Source organism: Podarcis liolepis, assembly GCF_965112155.1.
Source record: "Podarcis liolepis genome assembly, chromosome: 15".
NCBI lineage: Eukaryota > Metazoa > Chordata > Lepidosauria > Squamata > Lacertidae > Podarcis > Podarcis liolepis.
Genome location: NC_139566.1, coordinates 42326644 through 42335570, shown reverse-complemented (window position 1 = coordinate 42335570; position 8927 = coordinate 42326644).

Sequence of the window (8927 nt, the reverse complement as noted above, 5' to 3'; positions counted from 1 at the left end):
CCTCCCGCAGTTTGGTCAAACTCATGTTCATAGCTTCAAGAACAGTGTCCCACCATCTCATCCTCTGTCATCCCCTTCTCCTTGTGCCCTCAATCTCTCCCAACATCAGGGTCTTTTCCAGGGAGTCTTCTCTTCTCATGAGGTAGCCAAAGTATTGGAGCCTCAGCTTCAGGATCTGTCCTTCCAGTGAGCACTCAGGGCTGATTTCCTTAAGAATGGATACGTTTGATCTTCTTGCAGTCCATGGGACTCTCAAGAGTCTCCTCCAGCACCGTAATTCAAAAGCATCCATTCTTCGGCCATCCAGTGGGTAGGGTAGGATATAGTTTTGATAGTTATGTTGAAGAGTGATGCTTATGATGCAGTGTGTGCATTATACAGTTAGTCTAATGAATTTAAGGAAAACTCAACCTTTATAACGGTGATAGACAGAGCTGTGTTTCTCGGAAAAGGTGCCGGAACACCTCTCTCATTCTCTTAGAATGGCAATGGCACCCAACTGAGAGGTGTCAGAACTGAGTTCTGGCAAGTTCTAGCTGGAAAAATATCCTGTATTTATTTTAGTAATATACGAAGTTGTCTCATGTAGCATTATTTATTAAAGCATTATATTATAGTATTTGCACATTTTATACTGAGCTCTATTTTTTTATCTTGGTAGTATTACTCTGGATTTTAAGTGCCTGCCCTTGCAGCAATTTTAGTGAGATCTTTGGATTTAAAATAGGAGAAATTTCAGACAGGCCTTTTAAAGAAAAAGCTTTGAAGTTCAAATAGTGTGTAGTTTTCAATGTCTTTTATTCCTGTTTATGGGCTGCACAGCTTTGAATTGTTTTAAAATTTCTCTTCTGGGGAAAAATAATAATTTGCACTGCTATAAAATCTGGTCCAAATCAATTAAAAATTAGCCTCTATGCAGGTGATGTAGATCTAATATTGGAAGAGCCAGGAATATTAGTACCACCACTGAAAATTTTGGGGGCATTTAGAACAGGTTTCTGGCCATAAAATGAATCAGAATGGCTATACAGTGGTACCTTGGTTTAAGGACAGTTTATGAACGGCTTGCATTAAGAACGCTCCAAACCCGGAAGAAGGTGTTTTGGTTTGTTAACTTTGCCTTGGAAGCAGAACATGTTCTGCTTCCTGTTGAGTGTAAATTGAGTCCCCCATTGCTATGGGAAAGCACACCTTGGTTTAAGAACGCTTTGGTTTAAGAATGGACTTCCGAAACGGATTAAGTTCGTAAACCAAGGTACCACTGTACTGTATACAACAAATGTGGCATCTCCAAGGAAACACCCATTAAAAAAATGGGTATATGGGTAATTGAGCCCTCTGGACAACGTAACATCTTGTAATCTACCCTGAGAGGTTAAAATGGATATCAAGAAGTCTTAAAACATTTCAGTAACTGAGAGGAGCTTGCTTCCATGCACTTTATATTACTTTTTAGATTATACCTTTGGAAGTGAATAACTCATTGCTTACCTCTACTATGCGTCCAGTAGCCTAGAAAAACAATTTAGCCTTAAAAACCAGGACAACCTTTTCTGGAACACCTTGGCAGCTGCAAAACGTTGGTTGATCCTACCAGCACTCCTGACCATTCTTACGGGGATGGAATTGTTTAACGTTACATAAACTGGTGAAAAATTGTAACTGTATTCAGGTTACTGTGAAAAAGGGCTGCATTTTAAACACTGATCATAGGATTTGGTAAGGTTTAGTGTTTTTTCATTGCAAAGGTAGGGGGTGAGTTAACCCCAAGGGCTTAGTCTTGAGCTCCTGGATAGAGTTTGAAAGTGTTTGCACACGGTTTCAACTGGCTTGCTAAACCCTCTGAGATTTAGGGCTTGCCCTGCATGCAAAAACAGGCTCTGGCAAACTGAGCGGACCAGACCAAGCGTGGCTCCAGCAGTCAAGAAGGCGGTTTCCACACATGCTGTAGAGGGAAGTGGAAAGGCTTCTTTGCCTCTGTGCTGTTGATTGATTTCTTCCTCTAATGTTGTATCGACTGAATGTTATCCTTTGTGAATCCACTGTACATTTTCCGCTTAAGAACTGTGAAATAATGCGTGTTGCCAATATTTTGTTAGCCAAAAAGCTGCTAATAACATTGTCCAGGCTTCTGCCCCAGGGAAACAGCTTTGGTGCTACCAATGCAGCGGTTAGACTTCACTCCTCGCGGGGCACGCCATGGTTTCTTGAGACAGATGGATGCCAACTGAGGATGCCAATAGCGACAAAATACGCCAATGAACTAGCTTTCATTGGCTTAAGAGACAAAGAATGCACATATACACCTCGTCTCTTTGTCTTAGTGTTAGCTCCTTGGAGCCAACCAACTTGAAGCAAGCTGTAAAAAAGGAGATATGTCTACGTTTTATTTTCCTTTTCTCTCTCTCTTGTTGGTCTATCTTTGTTCTTTCCAATTCCTTTTTCTACCTTGCAGTTTTGTAAGCTTTTTTCATGTATATTTTGGTGTTTTTAATTTCATAATTCATTTAAATGTATTTGTATGTATGTAGAAATTAAATTAAAATAAAGGACAAAAAGGGAGGTAGAATTACCAGCTGTGCCTTACACTACGACCAGCAATGTATGAACAAATTTATGGAGCTGACACCCTGTATCTTTTGTTGGTTTTGTAATGTTTGAAACCTAAGTCTTTTTAAGTAAAGCTTTGAAAACCATATTTGGGATTGAAGAGTTTTATTTCCACACAAAAGTCAGCAGAGATTAAAAAACAACAACCCTCCATTTGCTTCAACATTCTCAATACATTTGCCATGTTGGCAGCTGGAAGCAGGAGTCCAGCGACTGCGGAAGGAGGGCATATTCCCCAAAGGTTTGGAGCCTGGAGTGCCATGGAATGAGGTTCGGCCACAGAGTGGCCCCTAAGTCTCAGGTTGCCTGCCTGTGTCATCCGGGGCCACCCCTGCCTTTGGCTACAGAGAACGGTGCCTAGTTAGTGGGCTTAGTCTGCAGATCGGGGCCAGAGAACGGGGCGCATGTGGCCCCCAAGTCCTCTCCATCACCCTACTGAGCTTGGGGGTGTTGTGGAACTCCCCACACGAGCCACCCTCCCTGACCATGTGCCATGCTGGCTGCTGGGGACGGTGGCTGCTGGGAACGCCCAGAGGGCAGCATGTTACACAACACACTAGATAAAACAAAATTTAAAAAATCCTTCCAGTAGCACCTTAGAGACCAACTAAGTTTGTTCTTGGTATGAGCTTTCATGTGCATGCACACTCCTTCAGATACACTGAAACAGTGAGAGGGTGGGGAGGGGTCACCCATTCCCACCACCCTTCTGAGTAATAGCCCCCCCCGGTACCTGAGTCAAGTCAAATACACCCCTTTGTTTTGTCTAGGCTTTATCCCACTATGGGATTGGAAGGGGGAGGTCAGGTTTCTGCCAGATGACCCCTCCCAATTTATGACATAGTTATGACAAATGTATGATCCTTTAGTAAGGGTGTTATGGGTAATTTGGGAAACTTATAAAAAGGGGACCCATCCTTTGTTCAGGGCTTCTTTCTACTTCTTCCATGTTGTAGTTTGAAATCTTGTTGCAATGATAAAGATCAGGCCTACTGGCTGCTGTTTTGCTTCTATAATCTTGGCTGGAGTCTTTGTTTGACTCAAGTGAGCTGGGGAATTTCCCCTGTAACATCCAACAAGGTACTTCCTGTCTTATAATGATGAATGACTTGCGTCAACTGATACCTCCACATGGGGGCTCTCTTCACAAGACAACTATGTAGAACATTATCCCAATGGGTGAGAGGGAAGACCAGCATGATGAAATGGGCAGTGCAGTTATGGTGAGAATGCAACAGCTTCTCTGAAGACAATTCCATCAAGTCATGATGGCTACATAATGGCTCCAGTTTCAGAGGCACCATGACACCAGATAATAATGGAGCAGAAGTGGGGAGAGTTATCAGGCCCCCTTTGGCCAGATCCACTTGTAGGGCTCTTTGCATGCTCTTAATACAAGCAAGCAATACAATACAAGCATGCAAGAGCGGAAGTCAGTAGATCGGACCTAACCAGTGGCGTAGCGTGGGGGGTGCAGGGGGGGCCGGCCGCACCGGGTGCAACATCTGGGGGTTAGGGTTAGGGGGCGCAAATCCACGGGTTAGGGGGCGCAAATCCACGGGTTAGGGGGCACAAATTACTTCCCTTGCCCCGGGTGCTGACAACCCACGCTACACCACTGGACCTAACAGCCAATAAGGGAGATCTCAGAACTGTATAGGAATTGGTTACAAGGTGTACGAATGCTTGAACCCACATGGGTGTTTGGCATGTATATGAACTCACCATAACACATCTGAGGGGAATGGAACCTTTTGTGTGGAGTCAAGGGTGTGTGTTCATTTAAAATGTGTGCGTGCTTTTAACCCATACACCCAATAAAGAGCTTTTCTACAAAAAGAGTTGTTTACTACACAGAAATGGAGTGTACGAGTGCTGCTTCGGACAGCGAGGTAACAGGCATTATCATTAACATCCACACAGCTTAATTCCAAAGTCGTTTAGTCGTGTCCGACTCTTCGTGACCCCATGGACCAGAGCACGCCAGGCCCTCCTGTCTTCCACTGCCTCCCGCAGTTTGGTCAAACTCATGCTGGTAGCTTCGAGAACACTGTCCAACCACCTCGTCCTCTGTCGTCCCCTTCTCCTTGTGCCCTTCATCGGTCCCAGCATCAGGGTCTTCCGGCTTGAGATTCATCCAGCCCAGCCTTTTGCATGATGAATTCTGCATGTAAGTTAAATAAGCAGGGAGACAATATACAGCCTTGTCGTACTCCTTTCCTAATTTTGAACCAATCAGTTGTTCCATATCCAGTTCTAACTGTAGCTTCTTGTCCCACATTTCTCAGGAGACAGATGAGGTGATCAGGCACTCCCATTTCTTTAAGAACTTGCCATAGTTTGCTGTGGTCGACACAGTCAAATGCTTTTGCGTAGTCAATGAAACAGAAGTAGATGTTTTTCTGGAACCCTCTACCTTTCTCCATAATCCAGCGCATGTTTGCAATTTGGTCTCTGATTCCTCTGCCCCTTAGAAATCCAGCTTGCACTTCTGGGAGTTCTCGGTCCACATACTGCTTAAGCCTGCCTTGTAGAATTTTACACCTTGCTAGTGTGTGAAATGAGTGCAGTTGTGAGGTAGTTGGAGCATTCTTTGGCACTGCCAACAGTTAAGGATCCCTAAATACCCAGAAGTCTTAGAGAAAGTGATTGCAGCAATGTGCCATAGTAACCACTAGGGAAGGGAAGGGATATACCCAATCTTGGAGTAAGAGGAGCACAAAGTCAGGGCGTTAAGATCTGTGCCTTCTGAGAGTGAAGCTTCCTACTTCAGATTGCTGTGTCAGCGAGGTAACAGTCTCTCACCCATTCCTTGGTTCAGCAAAGTGTTGAGTTGGTCCATGAGGTGCTTGAGGAGCAAAGTGGGGGTCCTATTGCAGCTGTGAGCTAACTAACCATTGAAAATATGAGGTTTAAGTATACTTAAACGTATACCTATAGAGAGCCAGTGTGGTGTAGCGGTTAGAGTGTCGGACTAGGACATGGGATACAGGGCAGGGTGATATCAGGTTTTCAACATCGTGCTGTATCACCAGGTAAGCATCACAATATAGTGATACAGCATGATGTCTGAAATAAGGAGGAAATAGGATGGGAAGAAGCAGCCAAGATACATCGCCCAGCCCTAGTATTGGCCCCACACCCAGGGAGCACAGAGGGAGAGGAGATTGTGAAGTCGGACAGGCATGGCACTGTTCACACGAATGAGGAGTCCCAGCCCACATTGAAAACTGCAAGGCACTGGGTTGAAACCACCACTGCGAGGCACCGTGGTGAAACTGCTGCTGCTTCCACAGTTGCCAGCGTCTGGCATAGGGAGGAATAAGGCAGCCCACCTGCTCAGTCAGAGAAGGTGGTCAAGGTGCTGGCCAGCCAGCTAGTAAGCCCCACGTGCAGTATACTGCCTTGGTCAAAAATCAGGTAATTGTCACCATACTCTGGCTCTCAAACCTGTTCTGGACAATGTATCAATACATCTTCCAGACCTACTGGGAGACCCAGGTTCAAATCCCCACTCAGTCCTGAAACTTACTGGGTGACCTTGGGCCACCTCACAGGGTTGTGAAGATAAAATGGAGGGCAGACCATCATACACTGCCTTGGGCTCCTTGAAGAAAGTGCAACAAACAAACAAATCTTTGGTGGTTCTTTTATTTTTTTATTTTTTTATTCCCCCCCGAAAGCAATAATTGGGAACACAGTCTTAGAAATGGATTTATTTCACAAACTTTCTTACGAATATTCAAAATAGTGCCCAACACAATAATTTAATTACTACAGAAACTGGTTGACAAGAATTACCACCCCACTGTATCCTCTAATTGCCTGTGGCCTCTTTGAGATAAAGAGCTTTTATGGTATATGAGGAAAAACTCAAGTTATGCTAAGAGTACAGTATTCCTGGGACTAACAAGTCATGTTCCTTCCTATTAGTCACACAGCCAATAGAGATCAGCAGTGGGTTGCAAAAAAGGATTTATTCTTAGCACTTGACTCCATGGTTTTTTGTCTATGAGAGCAGCCAAAACCTGGAGCTGTGCTGAAAATCTTTGGTTCTTCTAACTTTATGGAGAGAGGGGGAAAGGGGCTTCCTTTGTGAGTGAATAATGTAACCCTGTAGTGCTGAGAACTGTTGGCTTCTTCTAGTGCACTGTTGTTTTGTAAGATGAGTTTGACGCTAGGAAAGCCACAGTGAAGCTGACAATGGCTAGGAAGCCCATAAAGCCCAAAACACAGTAAAACATAATAATTGAACCTTCATTACATTCCAGAACAATTTCTTCAGTCATTGAGTGCATGTCAAAATACAAGAATGGGGGAGAGGTTGCCAGCCACACAGCACAAATAGTGGTTTGAATAAGGGAGCACGATAGAACAATGGAAAAGGCCAGTCTTTTCCCGATCCATTTCCTCATCCTGGACCCAGGCTTGGTCGCCGTGAAAGCCATGATGACAGTGATGGTTTTGGCCAACACACAAGAAACTGCCATTGAGAAGATAATGCCAAACACAGGTTGTCGAAAGAGGCATGGTATCTTCTCAGGCTGACCAATGAATAGGAATACACAAAGGAAGCAGAGCAGTAGGGAGATGAGGAGACCGTAGGTGAGGCTCCAGTTGTTGGCTTTGACTATGGGAGTGTCTTTGTGATCTCTTGGTAAGGTAGCCGTGTTGGTCTGCCGTAGTTGAAACAAAATAAAAAAAATCCTTCCAGTAGCACCTTAGAGACCAACTAAGTTTGTCCTAAGCTTGGTTCTCCTTAATGGGGAGACTAGGGGCAGCAGAGGTACAAGCGGGGGTTGTACTAGGTGAAAAAAATGCACTAGGTGAAAGGCCCTGATTCGGCAAAAGAGCTCAGTTTTCAGAGGCTGCCTGGTTTGTCTCAGTGTTATGTCTGGAGCTGGGATCTAAGAATAATAGGCATGTAGGATTTTAGAATGTAGTAATCTGATTGGCCATAGGAGCCGTCCAATCCAGCTCCTGATGGGAAGTTTGAATTGGCCTATCAGGTATGACCTAGGTGTGAATACAGGCTATATAACCTGGGGTCTGGGGGCCCCCCAGCAACAAACACACCTGAGGACTGACTGTTCTTATTACAACTTGAATAAACTCCTTAAAACTGATTACACTCAGGTACGAAACAATAACCAAATCCAACAATTAAATAGATTTTTGCCTATGCATTCTTATGACAATTTTAAAAATAAGAAACCATGATTGTTATCTTTTTGTCACAAATGATTGAAATTTGCTGGTAGAACAGCTGTTTCTAAGTAGATAAAGTCTTGCAAAAATAGATTGAATTTGCCATAGTCCATCATCCCCAATGCACTTTGCAACACAAAACGTTTTATTTGCAGCTGTATAGCTGAGTCCAGAGACTCGTGTCTCTATGGCCCCATTTTCAAATGGTACAGTAGATAGTGTATTAATAGCATCCTCTAGTCTTGGTTCTTAGTTTCACATCTGACCCCTGAATTCCCTACTAACCAGAGCAGTGGTTATATAATAAGTGGTTCTCAACCTTTCCCCCTGCCATGCTCCATCTAAGCATCTCTAAAATCTTGAGGTCCCCCTCCGTGTGACATATAATTTTTATTATTCAAAAAGTGAATTCCTGTTTGCTTGGAGGAAGCCTAAATGACCATTATCTGTTCATAATTCATTCTCAAATTGCCCCCCTTAAAAATCAAATTGCCCCCCTGTGCCCCACGTTGGGAACCATGGAAATAGAAGAATTAAGAGATGCAATTATGGTAAGTTGGGCAATTCTGATGTAGTTCATGGGTCACTCATAAACTGTAGTTCTTCTGGCACTCTACAAAAGAAAACAAGTTGCTTTTTGTTCAGGTCTCAGCAAGATTTTCCTGAGTGGGATGGCAAGGTATTTATTATGAGTCGTGTTAAGTCGTGGGTTGACATAGCAGCCGGCACAGCGATTTCTTCAAGTAGCTCTTTATTAAGGTAAGCTGGACTAGAACTGACAGCGAACAGCTCAGCCGGCCTGTATTTATAGGCAGCCGGCTGACAACATTGTAACCACAACAGCCCAGCGTTCCCGCCTAAAATAACTGCCGCGGACCTGAGTGAAAACTATCTACAGACCTGAGTGAAAACTATATACAGTATCCCCCTGTTGGCCCAGGGTGAAACTACACTACATAACAAGTCAAATATATGTGTTCCTGTGCATATTTGCAAAATTTCTGAATAAGTTTTAATATATTAAGGCAGGGTCAAAATGTTTGTATCCAATGGATGAGTTTGCATCCCTTATCACTCTTCTCAATCCACTCAAGCAGATCTAACAGGAC